The sequence below is a fragment of the Dromaius novaehollandiae genome, chromosome W (assembly GCF_036370855.1).
Source record: "Dromaius novaehollandiae isolate bDroNov1 chromosome W, bDroNov1.hap1, whole genome shotgun sequence".
NCBI lineage: Eukaryota > Metazoa > Chordata > Aves > Casuariiformes > Dromaiidae > Dromaius > Dromaius novaehollandiae.
Genome location: NC_088130.1, coordinates 56,084,517 through 56,111,389, shown reverse-complemented (window position 1 = coordinate 56,111,389; position 26,873 = coordinate 56,084,517). Strand labels below are relative to the sequence as shown.

General features: G+C 42.3%; 1 protein-coding gene across 5 annotated transcripts in view; it reads right to left on the bottom strand.

The window, feature by feature from the left end:
- LOC112983582 (leukemia inhibitory factor receptor-like) overlaps window positions 1-26,873 on the bottom strand; it is a 143,085-nt gene that overhangs the window by 35,093 nt on the left and 81,119 nt on the right. Inside the window, exons 5-8 of one of the 5 annotated variants that reach the window (XM_026100793.2) lie at window positions 11,356-11,458; window positions 6,275-6,388; window positions 2,750-2,806; window positions 1,385-1,509 (exon numbers count right to left, since the gene is read on the bottom strand). The gene's annotated coding sequence lies outside the window, so the exon portion shown is untranslated. Of the gene's footprint in view, window positions 1-1,384; window positions 1,510-2,749; window positions 2,807-6,274; window positions 6,389-11,355; window positions 11,459-19,093; window positions 19,233-19,788; window positions 19,939-26,873 lie in introns of those variants that run through there. The other 4 variants (XM_064500395.1, XM_064500396.1, XM_064500397.1 and 1 more) reach the window with 4 other exon arrangements.

Below are 26,873 nucleotides of genomic sequence, written 5' to 3'. Positions count from 1 at the left end.
TGTCAGAAAAAAAGAGACTTTCTCTAAAAGCCTCCTTAATTTTAAGGATGCCTTCCTTGAATAAAGTCTTCTGTGTCACTAGGAGGACGCTCCCTCATCCCTACAGTTCAACTTTGCTTTATTTTCTTATCTTTTAAAATGCCTCCCTGATCACAGTGCTGGGAATGCCCCAAATATTCTTCTCTCTCTCACCAATCTGTTGGGACTGTACTAGGACAAATGTATCAGCACTACTTGAATAATCCAGAGCTGTTTACAAAGGAGCTGCTTCTCTCTTTCTCTTGTTCTGCAGTATCAAGAGTGAGGGAAAGGCCCCGTCAACACGGGAACTGAGAGATGCGAAGGTAAAGGCTGGTGTTACAACTGGAGGAAAGAAAGAGACCCTTAGCAAAACAACACAAAACAAAGTAAATAGCCTTAATAATTATTTTATCTTCATCATGTTTCCAAGCTAGCTGAAAAACTCATTAAAATGCATACTAATTAATTTAAGCCATACTACCCTCAGACACAGCAAGACCTTCCTTTTATTCATTCCTAAGCTGTAATATCCATGTCCTGTAACTTGTTAAAGACCAAGTGTCAAGGTTAACAAGTCCACGTTCAGGTCAAGATGGGTCAAGAACCTGCCAGCATTTAAAATGCCATCATCTCAACACCAAAAAACACCACTGCATTTTGACATGTCTCAGGGACTTCATATCATATCTGTTCATGTTACTAATGAAGATCTTTGGCATCAGAACCAGGTTTAAACTTTGCTGAGAAGCCTCTAACTTCATCAAGAATGTGAAGCCCACTCAGATATACTTGGGAGTTACATGAACAAAATTACTGATTTCTACTTGATGTAAATTATAACTGTTTGTGAGTACTTCATTTCTTCAAAGTACTTCAGTACTTCAAAGTCCATTTCTGGTTTGCAGAAAAGCCCATAACCAGAACCTTAAGTTTCACATCAAAATTAGTTGACAGTTAACGGAAGCCAAGGAAAGAATAAAAGATGGGTCAAGCACTGACAGCACTTAAAGCAGAGAAAACTGTGCATTGTGAAACTAATTAAATCTCAGATCTCTCACTTTTTAAATATATATTTGTACAGGATTGTGCAAAACCTGCTTGATCATGCAAAAGACCAGGTTTCTGAGGCAGATTTGGCAGAGATGGGTGGGTGGGTGGGTGTCCTTCAAGAACAACTTCTACTTCTGCATAAACAGTACATAGTTTACTGACTAGTCGCCCTACCATGGAAGTTTTAAGAGTAAAATTGTAACAGTGGATTACAAGAAAATAGAGTCAAACTGAATTCTCCTAAGTCATTGTCAGAACAGTTTAGCTTCCATTTCAGAATCAGATGGTCACCAAAGGGAACCTATGTACTCACATGCAGAGCATGATGAGCATCTTGCAGACCACAAGCTTTCGTAAGAAGCGTAGGCTCCTTGGCTCTTATCTTCTCACACACATTTTATAGCTTGTTGAAAAGTTGGCAATTCAAAGACTCATGTCCTATAATTAAATGCCATTAGTCAGGAAGAAAGATCCCCATTTATAGCCCTGTTTTAATTATAAAGTTACAAAATAATTGAAATAAGTTTAAAATGGGAAGTTCACTTTCTGTGAATAAAAGCTGCCTTCCATCATCTGAAGACTAACACAAACAAGATACAGGGGGTTTCCTTACTCTGGAGGGATATAACAAGCACGTTATCCTCTAGGCAGACATTTTCTTAAGATGGCCAGGACGATACACGGCTTAGAGATATATTTTAGGACAAGAGAGCTCAGAAATGTATTAGAAGAAGGCAAAACGTAGACCAAGGCTTGCTGGAATGCAACAGGAGCAGTTGCTGCTAAGTGTAAAGATCTTTAGGTTGCACATCTTTATTAAAAAAAAAAAAAGGATCTCAGTGGGTGAACCCAATCTCTCTGCTGGAAAGGGCAACTGCAACTAAACCATTTCTAACAAAAGCCCGACTAATCTATTCTTAAAAACTCAGTGACAGGACATCCCATAACAATCCCAACTCCCTGGGCAATCTAATGTCACTTCACCGGCGCTGTCATTAGTGTTCCCAATCTGCCCACAGCTATCCCTTGCTCCATTTTAAGGACATTACTTTGTCCTATCTCCAGCAGACAAAGCAGAGTTTATCATCTTCTGCCTTGCAGCAACCTTTTATACAGAAAATGACGGACACCATGTCTCCGCTAGTTCCTCCCTTAAAAACTCCATTTTTTCCCCACTGTTTCCCAGACCCATTTATCGATTTCTGATCATTCCTGGAATACTTCTCTGCGGACCAACCAAATCTGGCATCCTCATCTTTGACATATTTCTCCCCTGAAGCCTTGGACAATATAAAGCACAGTGAAAGACCTCTTCTACGGTAAACCCGTGCACAGCATGTGTTTACACATCCCATGGCATATTTGCTTTTCTCTCAACACTCAGACTTTGTTGACTCAATTTCAGCTTGCGATCCAGCTGCAGATACTTCTGTATAAAGCAGCCACATAGCTATTTATCAGGTATTTCAGACTCCAAACAAATCAAATGGGCCTCAAATGGGCAGGCCTCAAATGGGCCTCCTGACTTAGTGTGAGCACGGTTGTACAGGAAATTCACTTTAAAGAACTTGCCTGAAAAGGTCTTTCGCTTTCGAAATTTTGAAACAAGGAAAAAAACGAAGAGGAGCAAGGGCATGTGTGTATTCAACAAGTATTTACATGCAAATTAATAACATACCTACAACAAAGGCATGCCAAGCTTCAGTACATAAATGTCCATGGTTAAGAGTGCCTGCTAAAAAGAGGATTCCATGATAACTTTGTTGAAAGCTACATTAAATGAAGATGTTCAGAATTCTGCTCAGGGCTTCAGGGTGTGCAGAGGAACTGACCCTTCTCCCTCTGCTTAGAAAAAGGTCATTTTTAATTGCTTTTCATGCACATAAATCAATGCAAGAACAATTAGATTCATATCCTTAATCACTGAAGCCAAAGGAAGGTGGCCCTTATTTAAAACCAAATCAAAAAAGTATGTGCGCGCACATCTACATGCACGAAGTAGCCTCTAACAGCTTGGTTCAAATCATGGACTTTTAAATCACTTTTTTAAAATGACTTTTAAAGATGTTTTGATGCATACAGTGCACCTACTGGTGGATCAGATAGATAAGAAAGGAAAAGTACTCCCACATTAATAACGTGTGCCTGGGAAAATACTTGTGGACAACCTTGCTTCAGTCCTTGTCGGTTGTAAAGAAGCTTAAAGATTCTGCAACAAGCTGAGAAAACAAGCACAGCGCTAACGGTGTGACGGTGACATGCTAAGCCATTCCCAACCTCTTTAGACTTAAGCTGAATCTCTCCTACCGACTATGTTTTGTATTGTGCATTTCTTGGCCTGATTCCTTCGTATCTTTTTTAGAGCATAGCTGACCAAATGCTTGATTCTGTTTAAAGAAAAAAAAAAGTATTTTCTTAGGCAGTTGCCCCAGCTTAGTTCTCAAAGAGCAGAAGTCTTCCAAAGCTCTGTTAAGTAATTAAAAGAAAAAAAAAAAAAGATCTAGTTTTGAGTTTTCTAGTCTCTGAATGTACTTCATTGTGCTTGGAAACCACTTTGAAAACAAACAAAAAAAAAATTAAAAAAATTAAAAAGTCTTTCTGGCCTGCTTTCTGCTGGCAGTCTCATCTGTCAATCGCAACCCTCCAGATCCAGATTTAAAGCCTATGAATTGAAGATCAGTGGCCACACACTTCATGCCTATTTTGTGCTCCACAAGCAGATACCTAAAAAGAAAAGTTTATAAACTCAACTTACACAAAAAGTTGTGAGAAGCTGTAAGTGGAGAATACTGGATGAGACCATGAAACCACTAAAAGCATAGATATTCAAAATAGAAGAAATCTGTTCTTCAGTAAATTTTCTCAAGTTACAATTTATTCGTTTTTCCTCTGCAGCTAAAGGCATCAGACTAATTTACCACCAAATGGAATGTGAGAAGATCTCAAGGAAAAGGACTGTATAGCACAGCACCAAAAACTGTGGAGACTGATGCCAGGCTGGATTTTCAGAGATACTGAACAGCCATCGTCTCAAGTGAAGCCAGCCAGAAACACAGGTGCTAAGCATGTGCCAAAATCAGGAGCTCATTGTTCGAAGAAAAATTATTCTGCTTATTGCTTGGAGAATGCTCATTTTACTTAGCCTTATTTGAAAATAAAGATGTTAATTTAACCTTGAAAGTGAGAGAAAACACTCCTAAACTCAGGCAAAAATGCATATATCAAATTACAAATCCTATTATTGCCAATAGAAAGCGTCCAAAAAATTCCCCTAACTGAAACCCCATGCCAGAAGTACACATTTCTGGGAAACAAAGCAAATTGCCAGTACAGCTGACAGTAAAGACAATGAACATAGAAACAGAAGATGAACTGGCTTTCTTTCGAACTGCTTTGCTGACCCCACAGCCTTCTGTCTTTGACTCTAAAGCTAACTGAGTAAGATAAAAATGAAAGTAGAATTAGTATGACTTATTCGAGGTTTTTGGCTGTTTTTCAATAGAGTACATTCTTCCACCTCCTTAAAAAAATTCCCCAACTTGAGACAAGAATCACTCTTTAGTAATCTAAATGCAGGCTTTCTCCCTCTGTTTTATAACATGGCAGCATTCCATGTTATAAAAGATAAGCAGGACATGAATCACTAAAAATGATTTATAAATGAAAGCTGAATCCCATTTGGGAATCTGGCTTTCCCCAATTCTGAGGAATTAATTTAAAAATCAGCTATTTCTCTTGCAGAAAGCTGACAAAAATAATCTACGTTGCCTACCTGTGCCAGTGCACCCTCTTGATGTGCACAGGACAAAAAGGAAGCAAAGAGACAGTGTTAAGATATTACACAATAAATATGTGCGAGCTCATGGGGGCAGATTTTCAGTCCTTTGAGGCAAACTGCTTTTTTTCTGCCAAACGTGAGTAGGAAAACTGCCTCCCCACTGCCTCCTCCAGCTGCCAAACAGCATCATCCCGCAGAAGCCGGGAAGGTACCGCTACCTTGCGGCAACCTCGGGCTGCTTCTGCTCTGCAAGGTGAAGTGAGATCACGGGACGCAACACACAAACTCAGCTGGAGGACTGATGCTCTCACAAACTCCTTTGGAAAGCTCCTGGTCCCAAACACCATCTCCAAAGCCAAGCACTTTGGCAACAGATTTTACCAACGTGAATAGAGATGCACCCCAACGGGAGCAGCACACAAAACTCTTTGAAAGAGGTGTACTGATTTGGGGAGGGTGCTGCCTGCAGAATATATACAGGACACGGGAGAGAAAGGTTTGAAGTCATTTGCACGAGAAATCTATGAAGTTGCTACTAGTCTGTGTGCCCAGGTACCATAATTCATGGGCAATTTTAGGAAAGCATTTAGTACAGAGTGGACAGAGCAACACATATACAGAAACTGGGAAGCATAAGATCTGCCTTTGAAAAGAAATACAAATATTCAGAAGAAGCATTAGTCAAATAGTTTAATCATAGCAAATGGCTACAATCTTGAAAAGCATTTGGGAAGCACAGGGTAGGACTCCTTCAGGTTACTCATGTTTTTAACAAAAAGAAGGAGAAAAAAAACCCACACAGAAAAATAAAGTGGCTTAAATAGAGGCTTGAGAGAAGTAGCTTTGCCAGGCCTGGAAAGAAAAAAGAGAAGTAATGTTGAAGAGGCGGATCATTCAGGTAGACCAGTGTACAAAAGGGCAGAAGGGAGTCACTGTAGACATCCTTTTTGGAATATGTTTTGCATACTGTTTCTTTAGTTTTCACTGAATTTTTCCTGTTTTCAATAAATGCATATTCCAAATTGGAAAGTGGTGAGTGTACTGGAACCATTCGCCACACCTTGCCCTGAATATACCATGCAAGAGCGATCCCCAAACTAGCCATTGCATGCGATGTTCCCACCGTGAGATTTCCAGAAGTACAAAGACACTTTCAAAAGAAAATTGGTGGCCTAACTCCTGAGTTTGGAAGTCTCTGTCCACACTGATTAGCCACCGAGCATGTGGGCAAACACAAGCACATCCATCGCTACCAAGCACACAGCACTGCTCTCCAGATGGTAACAATAGAAAACAAACTCTTCTGAGAAACACAATCCTAATACTACCAAAAATAGTTTAAATATGTTTGGGGACAACTGAGAGCCTGTTCGTGCTTTATTGCTCTTACATACTTGCCAATTGTGAATACAGATTGGCGCTTACCCCCAAAGCCGTATTAGACATCAGAGCAGGCACGCTGCAGAGCCCTGGATCGCAGTCGAGCATGGGCTGGCTTCACTCTGCAGCCGTTATCCTCAGTGGCGTCTCTCCACCCAGCTGCAGATTTCCATAAAGATTGTAAAAACAACATATTTTGAGACCTCAGCTCCTCGCTCGGAGCGAACTGAACCTGGGCAATGTGTTCAAAGGTTATTGCAGGGGTAAGAGGACAGATGAAGCATTATCAGATACTCCTGACTTCCTTAGGAAGTCAGCTCAAATTAACAAGCACAGATTCTTCTCCCATAAAGGTACACATGGAAAACACCTAATCATCTGAACAAAGCCAAGGGGTGAAGGTTAAGGGACACTATGGGCCAAATGAGAAATTTTTATCTTCTTGGCCATTGTGCTGTGCTGTAGAAGGAAATTGCCAGGAGTCATTTACACACTATTATTTTAACCCATTCAGAATTTGATACTTAGTACAACTGCCAAAATAATACTGCAATAAGGTGAAGGATTCAACTTATGTATTTGCGTAAATCTGATACAGCAACACACATTTCCTGATATGCTTGAATTTGGTGACCTCATGGTCACACTTCCTTGAATTCTTGCACTTCGCAGCACAGCATGGAACAAGTACATTGACCGAAGACACATAAGTCAGATCTCTTCACATATCCAAAAAAAGAAGCTGATCATGAATGCTATGGCCATCCACTGCACCTTTTCAATACTCAGCATGGGAACAAATATAAACATATATATACAAATATATATATCCATAATTTTTGCAGTGCATAAATCTAGAATCAAATGAAGTTATACAGACAAGGTTTCCCTTTTCTCCAGTATACTACAGCATTTTACTGATATGTAACTGAAAGAAAATACAACCCCCAAATTCCACAACATATTTCATCTTTTTGGTAATGCTACGACTCTGTGCAGTTCTCAAGATAGCATATCTTCAGAGGAAATTTTATTTACCCGCATTGTCAGTTGTGTTTTACTCAGTGTGGGGTTCAAAGCTCAGACCACCCTGACTCAAACTTTGCAAAGCGGGCTGCAAGAAAAAAGTGCTGTTCTTTGGGCAAGTTATGTATCTATATAATCCTGTCCCTGCAGCCTCCCTTCAGGTCTCAGTCATTATGAACTGATAAACAATAAAGGAGTTGGCCTTATTAATGAAAGATTTCATTTTCCTTAATCTGGTAATGTGCAAAGATTTATTTTGAACTATATGACCTTTAATCTTCTTTCCATCACAGGAAAAGCCTATTTAGTTTTATAAGAGAACACTGGTAACTATTGAAGCAATTCCAAGTGCTTTTTTAAACAACCAACAATGACCCGAGGGTTGGAATCAATCTTTGTTTACAATGAAGCTGGTGGTATTCAAATTATTTTCAAGGTACAATGAACTAAATCCAAAGAAAGTCTGGCTTCATGGGTACGAACAGCATATAAATAGATCAAATGCTGAACTGTGGCTTTCACATTAAATAATATATCGAGAATAACGAGCAACAGTTATGCAATATCCTTTTAGTGTGAATGTTTAAGAAGTCTTTAAGAAATGAGAGTCATTTACGAGAAATAAATTGATTTTTTAGTAATCGAGGGAATGAGTGATTCCTGAAACTATAAATCTATATTTTCTGATAAATTCCCATTGTATTAATCTTTCTTGTGATTTTAAAAGCTCTCATGCCTTGCTGTATTTCCACCCTTAATAAGTACCAGACGTGTCTCATGAAGACATATCGCAACGTGTTACCACATCTAAGCCACCCTTCTGTTCAGATGACTGATGGCCTTCCTCTTCCCTTCACTCCCAAGCTGGCACTTCGGTGCTGCCATTCCTCCTCCAATCTCGCCCAAGAAGAAAAGTCTACAATGCACTACGACATTATCGGAACAAGCCTGCCCATGCAGAATTACAGAGCTGTTAGCGTTCGAGAATTGCTGTTCTTTCACACACACTCTTTCAGTTATATCTCATCCCTCCCCAGCCTCTCATTCTCAACCTATACATGCATTTCCTCCTTCTAAGGTAGCAAAGCGTAGGCATTTATCTTAAGTACTCAGAAATACAAATATTGACTTGTACAGTTGAAACGCACTGGAGCCGGTCTCTCTCCTAATTAACTTTCGTAGACCCAAGAGAGACCGCTGCCACACTATAAAGAATAAATATTAACTCTTGCACTTGCGCATGCATGTATGCAGGTACAGCTACTGGAAACCTATGCTTTTCTCTCTCTCATATGCAGGTCTGCCCACTCCTTCACCGCACTGGTACCCTCTCGTTCTCTCGCTAATCCCAGCCTGCACTGGTGCCAGGGGCCCAAGTGGACATGCAGGCAGACCAAACCTGGCTGCCTGAAGCTAAAACTACCCCCTTGTCCGTTCCACTCCTCTAACACAGGTCTCCAGGCCCCGGCAAGGGACTCATGGGCCACTCGCGAACCAGTTCCCACAGCTGCACAGCGCCTCAAAATACACAGATCCATTCAAGTTCTCCTTTCTGTCCCTCTAATAGACTTTGGTGCCCCTGGAGCAACGATCTCCTCAGCAATCTAGTTTTAATCAACTCCTGTATGTCATTCCCCGTTTTCTACCAACATATGGTACTTCCTTAACTTTATTGCCCTAAATGAAGTCACTGACTACAATGCCAAAGGTATGAGATGTAATTGTTTCACAATAAAATTCACACCTGTTTTTCCACGTCAAATAATTTAGGCTGACTATTCAGTTTAGGCATAATCATGTTTTAAAACTAAAAGCATACAGAAAAACTCAAGTTTTGTTTTCCACTTTTGCAAGATGACCTCAAATTTGATGCAACATAAACTGAGATCTCTCAGTCCACAGAGTGAAGAAGACACTAAGAAATTCCTAAATTTTGTTTTGAATACCCCAAACAAGAAGACTACATTTTGTCTTTTGATTAGAATCATTTAACTTAGAAAGTTTCTTAATTTTGCTTGATATAAGTAAATTAGCAGCTCTTCAGTTTTTCATAAAGCGTCTGATGGGGATCAAACAGTTGAGCAAACTCTGAGCCATTAAGAAAATGCTCAACAAAAGTAACAAAGCAACGAAGATCTGAACATTTTAAAAGAACAGGTAAGAAGGCTGGGATGTATCACTTTTATTGCTGTAAAATAAAACAATGTTTTTCTGCCAGTTGGTTTAGAACTTAGCAAAACCAGTGAATTGAATGCCTGTAAATAACACACTAGCAAGTGCTGAGACAGCAGTGTCTGTAAGGCTAACGATGCTGCATCTCATTTAAAACTGACAGCAGCTCATAGAAAATTGAGACTGCTACTAATAGGGCACAGTGAGTCAGTTCCACAAGTTTCTCCTGACCTGATTCAGACTTAGAATAAAGAAACAAAAAAGAAATTTTCAAAGCTGCAGCTGCCCTTCATCTCACATTTTCTCATCATTTTCGTAGGACAATCGGCCATCATTTGTACCTGAATCTGCCTCTTTTCCCTCAATCCTCCTTTGAAAGCAAGATTCTTCTATCAGAGATGGCTTTTTTTCACTTTCTGAAGGGTGAGTAGAAAAATGTGTGCAGAAGGAGAGGGAAAACATCCTTGAATTTTACACACAGAAATCATTCCAACTCTGCTATCTTTGTTTAACATGGTTCTTCCTTCCTGCTATTATTAGTAAATCTCACAGTTTACTTCTTCTCTCAGTACCGAGCTGGCAGATGATGTACGAAAGAAGAAGGATTTCTTACTGATTAGCTTCTGTCTGCAATAAATCCTCAATACCTACACATTGGCATGGAAACCTCTTTTCCGGTGGAAGGTTGTTCATCACATTTTTCATGCATTGTTGCTGATACGCTTAACTTTTTTGTTTCACGGCTCGGCAATGAAGCAGCTATTGTTTCCAAACTGCTGAGCAAGTCTGGCTGTGGGAACGAGAGACGTGCGACAATTCTCAATGGTCTCTCTGGTGGCTGCAAAGAGAGGTGGCAGGGCACGCGGGGGAGACAGCGGGGGCGAGGGGAAACCTAGCTCCGCATAGAAGATAAAGTGAATTGATACAGTTATAAGAAAGGCATGTTCTGCTTTATTTTTAGTTTCTGTTTCAGTCTCGTTTTTCCTTAGGAATATTTTTGTTCTTTATGCACTTCATCAGGACCTGTCCAATTTATAATGTACGACTCACAAGGCAGAGTACATTCTAATTTTCTAAATCCAGAGATCTGCAAAACCTCTAGTGTAAGTTTGATGGTATGAAATACCAACATCTCACTTTTTTTTTTCTTTTGCGGAATGCTTTTCTACAAGATCTTGTGCCAATCTCACCAGAAAGCAAGTTCTTAGAACCCACTTACCATTTAAAAACACCACCTCAGATGCCTTTGGAGAGTACTCTGCCTTTCCCAGTTCTGCAGTCTTGCATACTAAAAAGCTATATTTTGGATCTCTATAATGATTACATTTGCAAAATTTATTTAAATTAGAATGTGTGTGCCTCAGGGCATAAATATTTGACTTTAGAACAATATATATGAAGAGTCTTTGTGAGCTACGGCAGAACAAATTAAAAAGATCAGAGATCCATATAAGTACCAGGAATGTTAGTGACAAGTATCTCAAAGAGGGTTTTTTTTAAATTAGAAAGCAAAAAACAAACAAAAAAACCCCCTAAATCAATCACAAAAATCAATGTACATTACTTCAAAAGAAGAGATCAACTGGAGGAAGTTATTAGCAATACTAGTTAAATTCTTATTAAAGTCATTAGTTCAGGCTTAACGTATTCAGGTTCAGGTTTAAAGTCACTAGTACAGCTTTGGATGGTAACATCTTACTTCACACATCGCATGAAACAGGCAGTTAACGCTACCGGAGATCACCTGTGCCCACTGCAGAGAAGGTATCTCAAAGCCATGGAATGCTGTTCGCAACTGTGCAACTAACTGATTTATCTATGATAACAAACCTCAGTAACCACATACATACACACACTGCTCCTGAATCTGCAAACCTGTAAATACGTGACTAATTTTATTTCATGAGTAAAGTTATGCATAAACTTACATTTGCCACTCTTGGCAGGGGCCCAGCTGCAAGAGCCTGTGACAGGCTCAGTCCTTACTCCTCAGGAGAACTGAATGCTGACGTGGGTAGTCACATTAGGTACCTAAAGTTAAAAGATGCATATATAATCAACTCAGAAAAGATGGGGAATTATATGTACACCTTCTGTGTTTAACATGCAGGAGGAAAAATTAACACTATTTTGCTCACAGACTGTTAACAACCTAATTCTAAAAGCAGTTACTGTAATGCTGAGCACTTGCTCCCATTACTGCCTGCAATAATCATTGCCCAAACTGATCTCCAGTCCAGAGTTACCTACTGATTAACAAGCAAGCATACAGTAGGGCAAAAGGATAAAAAAGAAGAAGCTATTTTTTCAAGGACATATTCATCGCATGTTAACACCGGCTGCACCACTCATCAGTTGAAATATGGGGAAGCAGATAGAAAACCTTCAAATTTGTAAGTTATCACAGCTCAAGCAAGTAAATGTATAAAAGCTACTGAAAATAAAAGTCCTCCCAGTTTAATCTCTATGGACAAGGTAACAGAAGAAAGAGATCTAACAATGCAAGAGAAAAAAATTAAACATTCATTAGCAATAGAAATGGTTTAATCCAGTACAAAGTTCATTCATATGCAGAATCAAATGGAGCAGAGCAGTTCAGATCTGGGAGACAGGCTGTAGTTGCAAAGCCTAAAACAATACAACTATTTAGTTTAATGAGGTTATTTGAACACAGTCTTCAATTACCTACATGGAGAAAGGATTTTAACATAGCCCACGCAAAGATACAAGCAAGAGTCGATGCCCTGCAGTAAATCTTAACTAAAACTAAAAGCGCATATTTTTAAAAGTAAAGGTAATTAAGTATTGGCAAAGCTTTTCAAGGATGGGATGAACTGCTTGAAATCTTAAAGGTAAGATTGAATGCATTCCTACACAACTTCTAAACATGGGCTCAATGCAGGAGTTCCCAGATTATTCTTGGGTTCAGTTTACCTCAGACTAAACTGGCACAAAAATCCTATAGATCTTTAATTAAAAAATGTTTTAATGCTGAAGGAAGACAATATACAGAGGACTAGCTATCAATTTTGAGGTAAGATTTAAAATAAGGGTTACATGTTAAATTTACATCCAAATTAATCCTATCATTTGAAATACAACACAAGGTTTGGTCAAAAATATCCTTTTCTGAAAACTTCCTGGCATTTCAGAAAAGAAATAGATCAATCACATTTAAATCAGAGGAGAAGACTGTTCTATACTGGGAACTGTGACAATATTATTCTAGCAGATGAATTATGAGTTACATGCCTAGGGACCAGCATACTAAAGATTTCTTGTAGCCATGACCTTTGGAGGAGTACGGAGCAGGGGGAACGAGGGGGAAAGGAAGAGGAATAGGTAGACACTAGGGAACAGATATTTTTAGCCTCAGAACCAGCAGAAACTCTAACCAAAGTGAAAGAAAAAAGTGCAACATTTATGTCCCTATCACACACACAGTATTTCAGGGTTTGTTACACATAACTCAAGACAACAGTAAAGTCTACAACATAAGTAAGTCAGAGTTTCTCTCCCTAGGATTAAACATTAACAACTTATCTCCTTAGTTTTAGCTCCAGAGTGGCTGTAAAACCTCAGAGGTCAAGCATCTCTTTTGCTATGAAGTGCTGAACTTGATCCAAAATATGAAATATTCTGAAAATTAGTTGTAGTTGGAATACATACAGCTTACATTCACCTTTGCGCTTCAGAGCCTGCAAAAGCCCCAACTATAGTAGTGACCACTATAATTCTCCTTCGAAATTCATTTGACTTACGCAGCATTTTTGCCCTGCAGTATTATTAACACCAATTATTTGAGAAAGATATTTGTAGCTCTGTCCTCACAGATTTTATAGCTAAGAGAAGCCATTAGATAGCGCAGTTCAAGACGGGCACGTCCATGGTCAGCCATACAAACAGGGTTACATCACACGAAGAGCAGCTCAGCTGTCCTGGCACAAGAGCTTCTTGGTGATCGCTTAAGTCCTGATCTGAAAGGAAGCAGGGCTGCAGGGCTAGGGCAAATATCAGCAGACAGCCCCAAAAGCCCTGCTCAGGCCAGCCCCACACTGAACACAGCCATGTCCGTATCTCCCTCTCCCCTGGGTCTTCATGATATGTGGGATGTGCAGTGCAGCTCTCAGACATCCTAGTAATTTGAAATGTAGCTTGTAAAGTTACAGAAATAACACATATCAGAGATGCCCATGCTGCCGGTAGACTGTACTACAGAGGTAACTTCACCCCAGCCTAAATGCTGCAGACTGGTTTGCCTTCACACTGCTTGGGACCAGCATGCCCAGGAATGGACTAGCCCAGTGACCACTTCACAGTTAGTGGCCCACATCACCATTTGGCTCCAAGACAATTTTGTGCGCTTGCTTCTCAGTTCAAAGTGCTCTAAATAAAAAGAAAGTGATTCTTAAAGCTTTAGGCTGGAAGTGTGTTGCATGCCCAAGGGCACAAAGTCAACTGGGATAGAGCTAGCTTGCTCTGCCCACAGTGCCAGCCCAGCTTACCATAGTCCATATCCATGCCACCCAGAACAGACCTTCGACCATGCTGTCCAGTCAGCCCAGCCAGGATTTCCTCTTGGAGAAAAGCAACCGATTCATTTAAGGAGTAAAGCTAGCTTAGATGGCTGAGGCCCAGAAACAGAAAACAGGGAGCATCTGAGCCAGGCTGACCATGCAAACTATCTTCGACCATCTCTGATACCTGCGTCTTTACTACAGCTTGCAGCAACTTGTGTAGTAATGACAAAGTCAATTAAGCATAAGCAGTATTCGAGCATACTTCTAAGTTAGTGTTTATCAACTAAAAAAATAGTACAAATTACTTTATATAAACTTCATGATTATGCACTGCAAACTACTAAGCTACTCTGATATCAAGCTATCAAGATTCAGTAGATATTATAAAGCTATTATCAGTACAGCTATAGTTATAGAGCAAGCACAAATACATTTTGCTATTTTAGGAATATATATATATTCTGAAAGAAAGTACTTTTGACTGTAAAGGGTCATCAAAATGCACTAAGCTATAATGGCAGACAACACTGGTATAATGTTGCTCATCAATATAGGAGCATCTTCCCACCAAAAAGAAAAAAGAAAACCCTCAAAAACCCAATAATTTTCTAATCAACATTACTGTTCAGCAAAGTTTTTTAGCTGGCCTGGAAGACAGCAAACACATAAAAGCAATCCAAAGAAAGTCCTCCTGTAGTTTCCTAAGACTTCAGGAAACTTCAACTGCCTGAGGCTGGCTCAAAGTCTGCACTCTTGTTTTGCAGGAAGCAGCCCCTAAATTTATGGTTTTACAGGTGAAAAAGAAATCTCTGCTCCCTGGTAACACGTGGCCCAAGCGAGGGGGGAGCCATCCCGCTTGCAGGTGCTCCCCTTGCACCAAGCTGGCAACCCAGGCGGCCCGTCCTCTCTTGCAGCCTATTCTGTGGGTCTGATTTTTGGCATGGTGGGGAGTGAGGCAGAAAGAGAAAGAGCAGGGAATTAGTATGGTGCTGTCCTTGTTTCCATGACACATGCTTTTATAACTTGTGCTCCCTGAGGTAAAAGGCATAATTTGGACTCAACAGCTGACAACTCAGCAGTTCTCTGCCTGGCAAAGCTGCTTCTGTTGTAGCAACCGTCTTTGATATCACTCCAATGCCAGCTCCAGACAGCACGTGGAAAGAGGAGGGGAGATATATGCCCTTCAAAACCTTACACCCTGACCAACATTCATACTGAAGGGCTAGGAGTTATATTTAGTTTAAGCACTTTCTCCTTGCAGTAAAACCTACTATCAGGAGTGATTCCAGAGGCAGCAGCAGGGAAAGGGAGACAGCAGCAAAGTGGCAAAAGCCCATGCCAAGAGTTTCTGGTTCTAGCAGAAGTGCAAGGGCCTTACAGAAGCACAATAGGAGGGCTCCAACAATCTGTAAATTTAGGAATTACAAAACTTTCATAAATTTAGGAATTACGAAACTTCCAGGGGAGGGAGAACAGCAATGATCAGCAAAAAACTGGTGGTGCATATGAAAAGCAGTGCTTTGGTATTCTGCTCAGTGTCAATTCAGAACCTCTAGATATCATTATCTGTCAATCTACAAATTAGTAAGGCAGACAAACAACACGGGAGCCTCGGTGCTTGCCTGGTGACTGGTATCCTAAGCTCCCCCTCCACCCCAAAGGCAGATAAGAAAACAGCTCTTGCCATCCAGGAATTTATATGGCCCCTATCATTGCCACCTTAATGACTCTGGAAGAGATCCATGGAGACCTCTAAGCACCCATAAAACCAGAACTTTAGACACAACCTAAAACAAAGATGCTTCAAACTCCTATTTAGCTACAGCTTAGTATTACTGTCAAAAAAAGACAGAAGCGATGATAAAACTCTGGAGGCATCAGCATGCACAGATGCAGACAGTCTCAGCTTTGGCAGGGCCAGAACATCTGCCTAATGCTTAAATGCTCGAGACCCGCAAAGTCATTGTTCCCTCATCTGCCCATAAAACATGCAGAGAACATGTCACGCTTGTATCCAAGAATTAACTTCCACAGAAAGAGCAGAGGCCATTGCTTTTGGTTAAAGACAATCAGAGAAAGAAAGAAGCTGTGATGCTCCCTTTTCTAAGGCAGCGCAGTGGTTAGAGCACTCACCCGGGAAGTGGGAAACATCCTCGACCATCCTGGAGACTACTCTAAGAGACAGGCAGCAGACCAGTTGGGAAGGATCCTTCTCAAGGCTTTCTGCAGATGGCATTTCTCCCCATGGCTTAAGTAATCACTGACTCAGAGCATGACTCTGTCCTTGTGTCCTTGTGTCCTTGGGAGAGGGCACTCGCTGGCAGGCAGGGACCATGGGTTCCAGGCCCGACTGCCAGGGATTATCTGTATCTTTTACATTGAGCAGTTTATGGAATGAAATACATAAACCAGCCTTGGGGCACACAGCACTGTCACCTCTCAATCCATACCTAGAAGAAAGTAGCTTCTCTTTCTTATCTTTAAGACAGAAATTCAACACCCAACTATCAAAGAGGATTCAAAACTAAATTTCAGAGGGAAAGACGAACCAGAACATGAAACCATTTCAACTAATTCTAGATAGTTACGGTGACAAGAGGATAAACTGACTTTCCTGCTAGTTCTCTTTTGCTTTGTGCACGTGAATCACTGCCCAACGTGGAGCTGTGGCATCGCCTCTTCAAGGCAGCTGCCCATATCTTGCCTTTCACCTACCAGAGCACTGTTAAACCTCCTTTGTCAGACTTCTCCCTTTGCACTACTAATTAACATCCCTTCACTTGAATCCTCTCTGTATTTCAATATCAGTATCTGAACCCAGGATTTCCAGTATTTTTATTATAACTGTTTCCTAGATCAATGAATATTATTTAAAACAGAACAAAATTCATTCCGGAAAGTTTCCTGACTTATTTTTCTGTTTCCCTTCCATTATCCAAAAGCTACCATTCAACAGCTGTAACAAAGCTCATTACAAGATAACATAAACAGTCTTTTAAAAATTTAACATCATTTTTGTTTTCATCTAACAAATGTATCCTCACTCTTTAAATTACACAACAGCAATCGCTGAATTTACTTACCATCCTCTGCATTCCTCTGAACACTAGCACAAAACATAACTGCAAAACAACCTCACGTACCTGGTCATATCATCTATTGAGTCATTTGCAGAAAAATATAATCCATCTGCATCAGCCTTGGTAATGCCTTGCACTCTACAAGACAGAATCGGTATTTGCAAAAATCTAGATTAAGACTGCCAGACGCTCTCTTCCTGAAGGACCGTTTCATCTTTCACATGGAATTCTTACTAACATACGTTTAGCCTTGTGTTTAAATACATCATCTTCTCACGCCGCACAAAATTTACTATCAGTTCCCCTTTGGATAAAACAATGTAACCATGCTCAAACGAAACCACTTGTAATGGATTTACAGACTGTTCTAGTGTTACATATGGACATTTATAAATTCAGACAATTTTATTAGTGTTACTGAAGCCCTTAGAATCTGTCTGAGCTGTGCAGGATCTTGAAACAGATGTGACCTTATGGCAACAGATCCTAACTCATCAAGCACTGGAAAATTAAAGCCCCATGAATTCTGTGTTAAAGCAGCAGCGGCAGCTTTACCACTTGTAAAAACAAGTTTATCTCTCTTTCTTGGAGAGCATCTCCACCCAAATGGCTCTTCATGTACTCCACAATCTTCGGCAAGTCTATGAGAATGACCCTGCCTAAAGGTTAAGTCTCTCCCTTTCCTCGGCACACCTGTAAAGGGATTTGATACAATCTAAACTACTTGCCACTGGTGGCTGTAAGTGACTAAAAAGGTATGTTTGGAAAGTGCACAATGGAAACTGTTATCACTTAATAATGCTGATAAAATGTTGAATCGGTGAAATAGCGATAAGATGAAAGGATGCAAAGACTAAGCAAACAGAAAGGAAAACCAAACAAAATTTGATGATTTGCTGACTGCCTAAAAGCTATCGTTCAAACCAGCTCCAAGTTGGTGATTTTTAAGCTTCTGAATCGTGGACCTCTAAAAAATTTTCCAGTTTAGATACAGACCCCTGCAGACCTGCAGTCTGCTGAGATGAAGCTTTCTTTTCTTAGTTGCCTCAGCAGACCCCTCCGAAGAAACTCGCAGGCTCCTATCTAACTGACGACGGGTAGCTGAATCTGAACAGCACCAACCAGCTGCAGATACGGCAGGATTCATTTTGCAGACCCACTCCTCGCTCCTGCTGCCTCTCCTAGATCCCAACCTTTCCCTCATCAACCATGACTTTTGTTTTGCTCTTGATTCACAACGGGGCCCAGTCAAGAAGCGCACGCTTTCCTTTATCACCAAAAACATACAAAAATCAATGCTTACCTTTATCAGCAAAACCCACAGAATACAATGGCTGAGAAGCTGAGGACAAGCAGAGGCTTTCCGCAGACTGAGGAATGCACGCATTCTTCCCCGCAGAAGGTGCCAAGCTTTATTTATAAAGCACACGTGCACTGAGGGACCTACATTAAACACCACACTGTCTCAACTGGCATTGCTACATGCTAATTTGAGGGGGGGAATGGCAGGGCACAGACCTTAATCTTCCTCACAGCTACCAAAGCTGCTAAGTCGATTAACAGCCTGGGTTTGTTCTACAGAGCTGAACGAAGGATTTAACAGGAATTTAAAGAATTCTTTTATAGCAAGGGAAAAAGGCAGAACGGACTTCCAGGTGCGATGTCAAAGGCAAGTTGCATTCCCTAACTTTAGTAACAAGCTAGGTTTTAAAGACAGCACAGGGCTACCCATGCCCATGACTCCTTGAGGGAGTTCGACAGGACGTGGCCAGCTTGGTTACGGAACATGAAACCTTGATTGTTTTCGCAATGGACATTTTGAGCGTGAAAGTCCCTGCAAGAAAATCAAAGTGACAATTCCTACAGGACAGCTCAAAGCCTAACTCTGCCCAGCACTAGATGACTACAGCATTTATCTGCTGCTCTACTCCCATTTATAGCAAAGTCCCCAGGCGTCCATGACTGATTGCAATTAAAAACCAAATCAAACCACGTATGTCACCAGTTCTTACCGAAGCAACACAAAGCTTGTCTCCAATAAATGTGCTCAGGTCCCATCTACTTACGCGCGCTGAATTTTAACGACAGAAGGATGATCTTTCCGTAGCACCTCGGGGGCTTAGAGGGCTCTTTTCTAAGCACAGCCTCCAGCCGTTAGAAATGCGGTCCCTCACACCAGCACCGCGAGCTGTCACAGCGCCCGCGTCCCCTACGGCGGCGCAAGGCAGCGAGCGGCGAGGCGCGCAGCGGCCAGATGCTCCCCGGGCGCGGAAGGGGCTGCACAGCCTCAGATCCCCCCCCGCTTCTGGAAGGGCGCTACTTATTAAGAAAATAAAAATCAAAAAGAGGGGTAGCAGTGTTTTCCGGCTGTCCGGTCCTTGGAGCAACCTGCCGCCCGGCAGAACGAGCTGTTGACAAAACACAGCCTCTACTGAAGCCGCAGGCTGCGCGCAGCGGCGGCGCGGAGCCGCCGGTCTCCCCCGCGCACCGCCAGGCAGCCGCCGCCGCCGCCCGCGCCGGGCTCCCCGCGCCGGCACCGGGGGCCGCCGCCACCTGCCCCGCGGGGCCGCCGCGCGGCGAGCGGAGCCGAGACGGCTGCCGCGCTCGCGGGGAGGCGCCCGGGCGGCAGCGCCGCGGCTCCCCCGCCGCCCCTCCGCGCCCCTCCGCACCGCGCAGCACCGCGGGGGCCGGGGCCGGGGGCGGCCTCCCCCCACGTGCGGGCGGGCGCCGCCGCCCCCCCCGCCGCCCGGCCGCCACTCACCCGCCGCCGCCTCGCCGTGCCCTGCGGCTGCCTCATGCCGGCGGGCGCTGCCGCGGCGCCGTCCCGGGCGGCCCAGCTGCGGCGGGCGGCAGTGCGCAGCGCCGACAGGAAGCCGCCGCCGAGGGATGGAGCCGAGGAAGGAGGGAGGGAGGGAGGGAGGGAGGGATGGAGGAGAGGGGCTGGCGGGCCGCCGGCGGGAGGAGCCTGCGCCACGCACGGCCCGGCGCTGCGGCTCCCCGAGCCGCGCTGCGGCCCCCCCGGGGCCCGGCCCCCCCCGAAGCCTTCCCGGGACGCCCGCGCCTCGCCCGGGCTGCCGCCGCCGCCGCAGGGCGCTTCCAGCTCCGGGGGCTCCCGCAGGCCTCGCCGCCCCGCCGCGATGCGCTGCCAGACCGACGACAGCCCGGGTTTTAGGCGCACTCCGCAGTCGCTGTGCCTGTCATTATTATTTATTTGTATTGCCAGGATTCAGTCAGGACTGAGGTGTTACAGATTCTCCAGTGACCAGCGGTTTGGTTAGGTCCCCGACGAGCTATTAAAAGCATGCTTTGGGGTAGATTAAGGTACAAACCTGATCTGATCATTTCAGGTTCTCTCAGTGGCACAGGAAAATATCCTACTTAGAAGAGTGTTTTGCATGTCTTCAACAGTGACGGCCCTCAACGGCTTGAAGTGGTGGGCCAGGCCCTCCAGACCCAGGAGAGTCTTGGTTCATTTTATGTTTCTCTTCACCTCTAGTGTTTGAGGTCTGGGGCTCAACCTCCAGCGTTTCTTTGAAGCCACATCAGCTACATGCCAGCCTCTCTTTTAAATAAAACTTGACAATCTCACAATTGTCACTTGACAAAACTCACAATTCCACAGTCTCAAGAGTCAGGCAATTAAAAAAATGTGTATCACAAGGCCCATAAAATCAGAAGAGTTAGCAGGTCTGTGACTCCTCCCTCGTTTCCCAGTAAACCACAGCAGGATGGGGAGAAGAAAGCAACTGCTCAGTTTTCCTTGCGTTTTTCTGTCTACATGTTCCTACAGGGGTTTTCCACACTGCTGTAGATTTTCTGAGATCCTAGATGATAAGGAACCTCAAATAACTGCATGGAGATCCTGGGTCCAGACTTGTGTCCCATCTTGGGTAAGTAGATGGACTGCAGGTCCAGAGTCAGAGTCTCCTGCCACCCTGCACATTCCCTGCTCAGCCTAAGTGGATACAGGCTATTCTGTAGAAAAAAAATCTTCAACCCTGTTCCCTCCTTTCCATTGTCTTTGCTTGTGCAAAGAGAATCGAAGCATCAGTCAACAAGAGAAGCATAAACCTCATAGTTAGGTCATGCTTCAGGAGACATGAGTTTAGGTCTCTTCTGGCTTAAGACCATGCTTGACTTCAGACCTTGTATCCTGAGAGAGTCCTCTACCCTTTGACCTATGTCACCTTCTTAAAGGGAAGCATGAAGTCTCCTTATACACACACACTGTTCCTGGGAAACACGTTTTTTTTAAATTGCATTTGAAGAGAAGCCCTGGGCTGTGAATCATAATTGCTTGTACTATACAGACTTGTATTAAACAGCACTATATATGTACTATACAGACTTGTATTAAAAGCACAAGTTGCTTGGCAGAAGATGATGTCTCCTCCTGAAATAGATTAAAACATTTATAAGTCCAAAGAAGCGCTGACTTGAAAGAGTCCTTTTCTTAGTGCTCTTCTGTCAGCTAGGTTTAAACAGCTCCCTACCCAACACATCCGTCAGTCAGCTCTTCACAGTCCCACTGCCCAAATCTCTCCACACCGGGAATAGCTGCTGGATGCCTAGTTCTGGGGTCTGGACTCCACTGTGCACTCCAAGAAGTCTGGCACTTTGGCTGCCCAAGACCTTTAATTCCCTGTTCCCATGGTAGCCCTGAAGTTCCCCTGCCCTCTCTCAACCCAACAGTACCCAGGGCTGCAGTGGATGCCAGGGACTCCCGCAGTCCTGTGAGGAAACAGTATTACTGGGCATATCCATAGCACCAGAAGGCATAGGGAAAAGGTGCCCTTATCACTGTGTCTGACCCATCCGACGGAGCGCAGCCTCTGCCTTTCTCCTTTTCCAGACCTCAGGAATTGCAGCCTGGTGCCCTCCCTTGAGTCTGGATCAAGGATTGCAGAGACACTGTTAAGGATGCAGCTCACCCTGGGCCATGGATGACAGACCCACAAATGTAGGTTTACAGGCACTAAAGGGATGCAAGAACTTTCTTCTGAAGGCATCAAAGATGTTAAATGAAATTTACTGCCTATGTTTTCTGCAGATCGTGTTATTTTACCCTTAGTAAAGGCTCACAGGCTTCTCACTTGGCAAGAAGCCCTGTTGATCAAGGAATCTGTATCATGAGTAAATGCAGAAGATCTGGCCCATTTTCTGTACGACAAAATCAAGCAATAGTCAGTTTTACTGTTTCCTCTTTATACTTAGCTAGGCAGCTTTCCCTGTAATCCACAGCCATTCCATGGAAGAAGTGGGGAAAGAGGTTTTGTGGAAAAATATGATTGCAAAATTAGACGCTGACAAGAGAAACCAGACATAAGGGTAGTTCCTGAAGTTATTTGGTTTTTGGTTTTGTAATTAATGACTCAATTTTTAATGACTCAATCAGAAGTTAAGAAACTTTCTTGACCTGGCTATTTAACACAAATCTATAGAACACAAGTTTCAATATCAGTTTGTCATACTGTTAATATGCTAATTTAAATATAAATATACCATAGATGAAAGGTTGGTTTAATTATCCCCTACTGATCTGCAGCAACTATGCCATTTATGTATCTTGTCTCATCATGTGACCTTCCCTGTAAAATATCAAAACTATTTTATTTTAAAATAAAACTTAACTGCATGTAGTACGTATATGCAGGTCATTTATTTTGTTTCCTGCCTTATCTCTGGTTTCCAGATAACTGAAGGGCAGATGCTGGAATACACACTCTGCCTTTATAAACTCAGTGCAGGATTTTGTCATCCATCTTAACAGCAGCAGGAAAATGCCTTTCAATATTAACATTTTGGGCAGTGAGAGAGGAACGTTTAAGTCTCTCTGGATAAGAGGCCAGCTAGTTTATCTTAGTACTTAATATTACTTGGAGAACAACTTATCTGCTCTCTAGGTCAGAAAAAAGCTTTTTGGGGCACTGTAAATTTCAAATGAAAGTGAGAAGCCCCGCTAGGACATTTTCATTAATGAGAGTTTCCTGGAGCCATTTAGTCTTGCTTTTAAGGGTGTGTTGGTTATTTATGGCAGAGAAAAGGAACGGATGTGTTGATGTTCTGGAACTTTTCCTTTGTGCATTGTTTCCCATTTCACAGTTGTATTTGGCACCCACTTTCCTCCAGCCAATGAAGAATATTAAAGAACTTCCTTTGCTGAAAAGTTGTGTGCACATTTTAAAAACCATACAGTGTAACCAACCATGTGTGATGCAGTACTTCTACCAGCATTTACAAACACCAGAGAGTGTAAATACATAATATTGCCAAGAAAGGCCTGCCAATGATTCATTTTATGGACTATATATTAAGTCTATAAAAGTTATTTCTTATTCTTAAGCTGTTCTTTAAAAAATGGTTATATAATACAACCATCAAAACAAATTTGATGTCTGACTGAATGTATCCAGGAAAGCCAATAACAAAACTCACATTTGCTGTGACAGGAGCAAGAGTAGCCTCTCTCATGCCAATAACAGCCTCGAGTACACTGGATAGTGCATGTGTTTTGGTACATTCACAAGGCAACAGCCTATTTTCCTATGAGGTTGCAGTGGAAGCATCCCTGTGTTGTCAGGCTGGATCAGAGCTATTCTTGGAAATGAGTTCTCTGACCTCAGAGAAGTAATCTCTTTGTAATTAAGATTTTTCAAATACGGAGATTTTTCTTCATCATTAGGGACCCATGCCTGCAAATCCCAGTGACACGTTGTCAATATATTGCCGTATGGCTTCACAAAATTCCCTGGTTGCCTCTGCCTGCAGGAAAACCATATGCTCTATTGTGGTTTGTGTTTGCAGGCAGGAGCAAGGAAGGACTTTGATCTGCTGACCTGTGCTAACTTAGTGCCATGAATTTGAAAAGAAATGGAAAGAAAAACACTACTTGCCTAAAACAATTAGATTGAAGGCACTTGCATTCCTTTCACTGCAAAAATTTCTACCTCAGATGCCTCAAAAATACGTTGTGTGGAAATACTGGATTCACTGCCAGTAATAAGACTCTTATGGTTAGCAGCGAAGGTGAAGATTCATCCACACAATACAGAGAAGCTAGCTACAAGGTGGATCTCCCTGCCACATACTGCCAAGCATCAAGATATTTGTGCCCGAGTGGTCTGGCCAGGGTCATTTGTATGTAGCATAGAGGACACCAGCTGTTGAGTCCTCACTAAGTATGTTGGGTCTCTCTTGACTGGCAACAAAGAACTATTTTTTGGACAGGTCTTTTACACCTTCTTGAGTCAAGCAGTTTTTATGGGATGATTTTGCTTCAGAATCTTGCTTGCCTTATCCTCCATTAATCTTGGGCAAAGTTTCTGCCCATTATCTTTGTCTCTTTGTTTTGCCATCTTTATGGCTACCGTCTGTCTTCCTGTTGGGAAGACATGTTATCCAAACCCATGTTATCAGAACAAGGGTTTTCGGGTGACGAGTTGCCTGTGCTGTAGTTTTATCAGAGTAGATATCTTCTGGTCTTGATGTAAACAACACACTCCTCACTGCTTATTGGTTCGACTGCTGTCGTTCATGTCCCTGCTTTGCAATACAGGCCACTCGTTCAGCCTTTGCTCTCTGTGTCTTCTGATGCTTCCAGACACAAGCATTCCATTCACAGATCATTCAGACCAGTCTTAGTGTTTCAGTTACAAATTTCTATAGTGTTTATAGTGAGCTAATGCCTGAGAAAGGACTTCCTACAGGAGTTCATCTGTTAAAACAACCTGCATGTTGTAAAGTGTTTAACAGCTGCAGGCCTGCTTCCCAATCTAAGCACTTATACCATCCCACAGTTGATTATACCGGCAGTGTAAAGTTCAGCACATCCTTAATCATGTTGGATGAGTCCCATTGCTGAGTCCCATACAGTAGCATGAGAGGTCAGCCTTCGTGTCAGTGAAACAAGATACAGCATAGTTCTTGGAAGAAAATGAAGCTAAATGAAGCTCAATATAAATCTCTGAAGAACATGATAAACACCAACAAATGGTAACAATCTTACTAACTGTGGAAGGGTTGGTGGAACCAGTCCTAGAACTAAGTCTGATTTATGGATATGAAATTGAAGAGGCTTACTCTGCACAGTAGTGGAAGGGCCTAATTACATCATGAAAAAGAGGATTTGTGAGAGTTACAAGCTAATTTAGATTTGTAATAGCCAGACAAGCATGGAAATCTGCAAATAAAAATTACTGAGAACATCTCAGACATTTCTATACTCTTAATATTGCAAGTCCCAACATCAATGTATCACATTCAAATATACTGCCTTGCTCTGTGCAGGTTTTCACTGTGCTCCTTACTTAGCAATTCTTGTCACTGTTGTGTTGGCTCCATTTCCGGTGTCCTATCATTCCCGTCAGTTGTATCCTTTTGCTTGCCAGTTTATCAGACAGATGTCGCCATGCTTCCTCTATTTCTGTCTAAGAGCTCCCACAGAGAAACATGTCCTATGCTACAAAATTTAGTAAGTTGATGCTTGTGTGATGCTTCAGATCTTCTGTGCTTCAATCCATGGCATGAACATGGCAGATGAATTTAAAGCACCATAACTGTTATGAACTTTGCATGCACTCCAGAGTTGATCTGTGCATGAACAGAAGTCATTTGACCAGAATTCCTGTCACTCAGCTGAACAGCCAGCTTTAGTGAATCCTGTATAAGTGGCTGCAGTCTTCAAAATTCTCCCTGCACAAAGTTGCCAGGCCACACCACCTTCTCCACTGCTGAACCATATCTAGGAAAACAAATATGCCTTCTTCCACACTGTCCTTGGCCTGAGCTGTACACCCACTCACTGCTTGAAACTAAATTTCTATACGTCAGTGTATAAGTAGGGAGAAAAAGATAGCTTAGCCAGGGAGGAGGTGGAGATACCTAACGTGTGCTTTTCAGAAGCATATGAAGTTCTATATTTACACAGAGTCCCTGCATTCCTCCTCTCAGTTTTTCCACATCACTTTTCAGATGTGATACAGCTTGCTAGATCTTTAGATACCCACGGGCTCTCTGTCTGGAAGGTATCCACCTGGAAGGTGGATGGCAAGCTTAAGGATGTGTTTAAGCATGGCAAGTCCTGTGATCCATATGTTTTCTACTAACACTGCTGTTTGTCTTCCCAGCTATATGCAAGGCTTATAGCATTTATCTCATGCCCAAGAAGAAACCTCAGTTATTTACTGCTGGACAGGGTGGCAGCATGCATAGCCCCTACGCTAAGGTACCGAACACTCATCAGAATATGCTCTGTACCATGTGCAAGTATGTACTAACGTATGAAAGCTGCAGAATGTAGGCAAGTTTACGGGTGGGGCTGTGCACTTAGTTGTAACCACTGACTCCTACATGACACCACGTAGAAGAAAAGTTAGTCTTTGGGACTTCTTGTGGTTTTCAGTATTGCTTAATATAGTGCATCAGGGCTTGGGATATTATGGTGTTAAATAATGTACAGCTATCTTAAGATGTGGCCTTAGAGAACACAGCAGCAAAATTCATTTATGTAGAAGCAGCTTTACCCTTCCTGGGCCTGATTTTACAAATATTATTGTTTGGTGTTGCCCTGGTTAACCACAGTTCTCTTACAGGCTTACTTAATATAAGTTCTGTATCGGTACATAAATAGAAGTTCTAACTATAAAAAAGAAGATAATCCCGGCATATTTAAAAGTCAAGTTGAGAGATGTTTTCATAAAGGCAAACGATTGTTTGCATTAGGTTAAAAATTGAGGCTGATTCTGTATCTGTTCCAGGAGTTTCCATCAAGGTGGATCTATTTTTATCCTGTGTTCTGCTTTTATTTTTATACGAGAACATCTTTACCAATGACGTACAATCCTAACC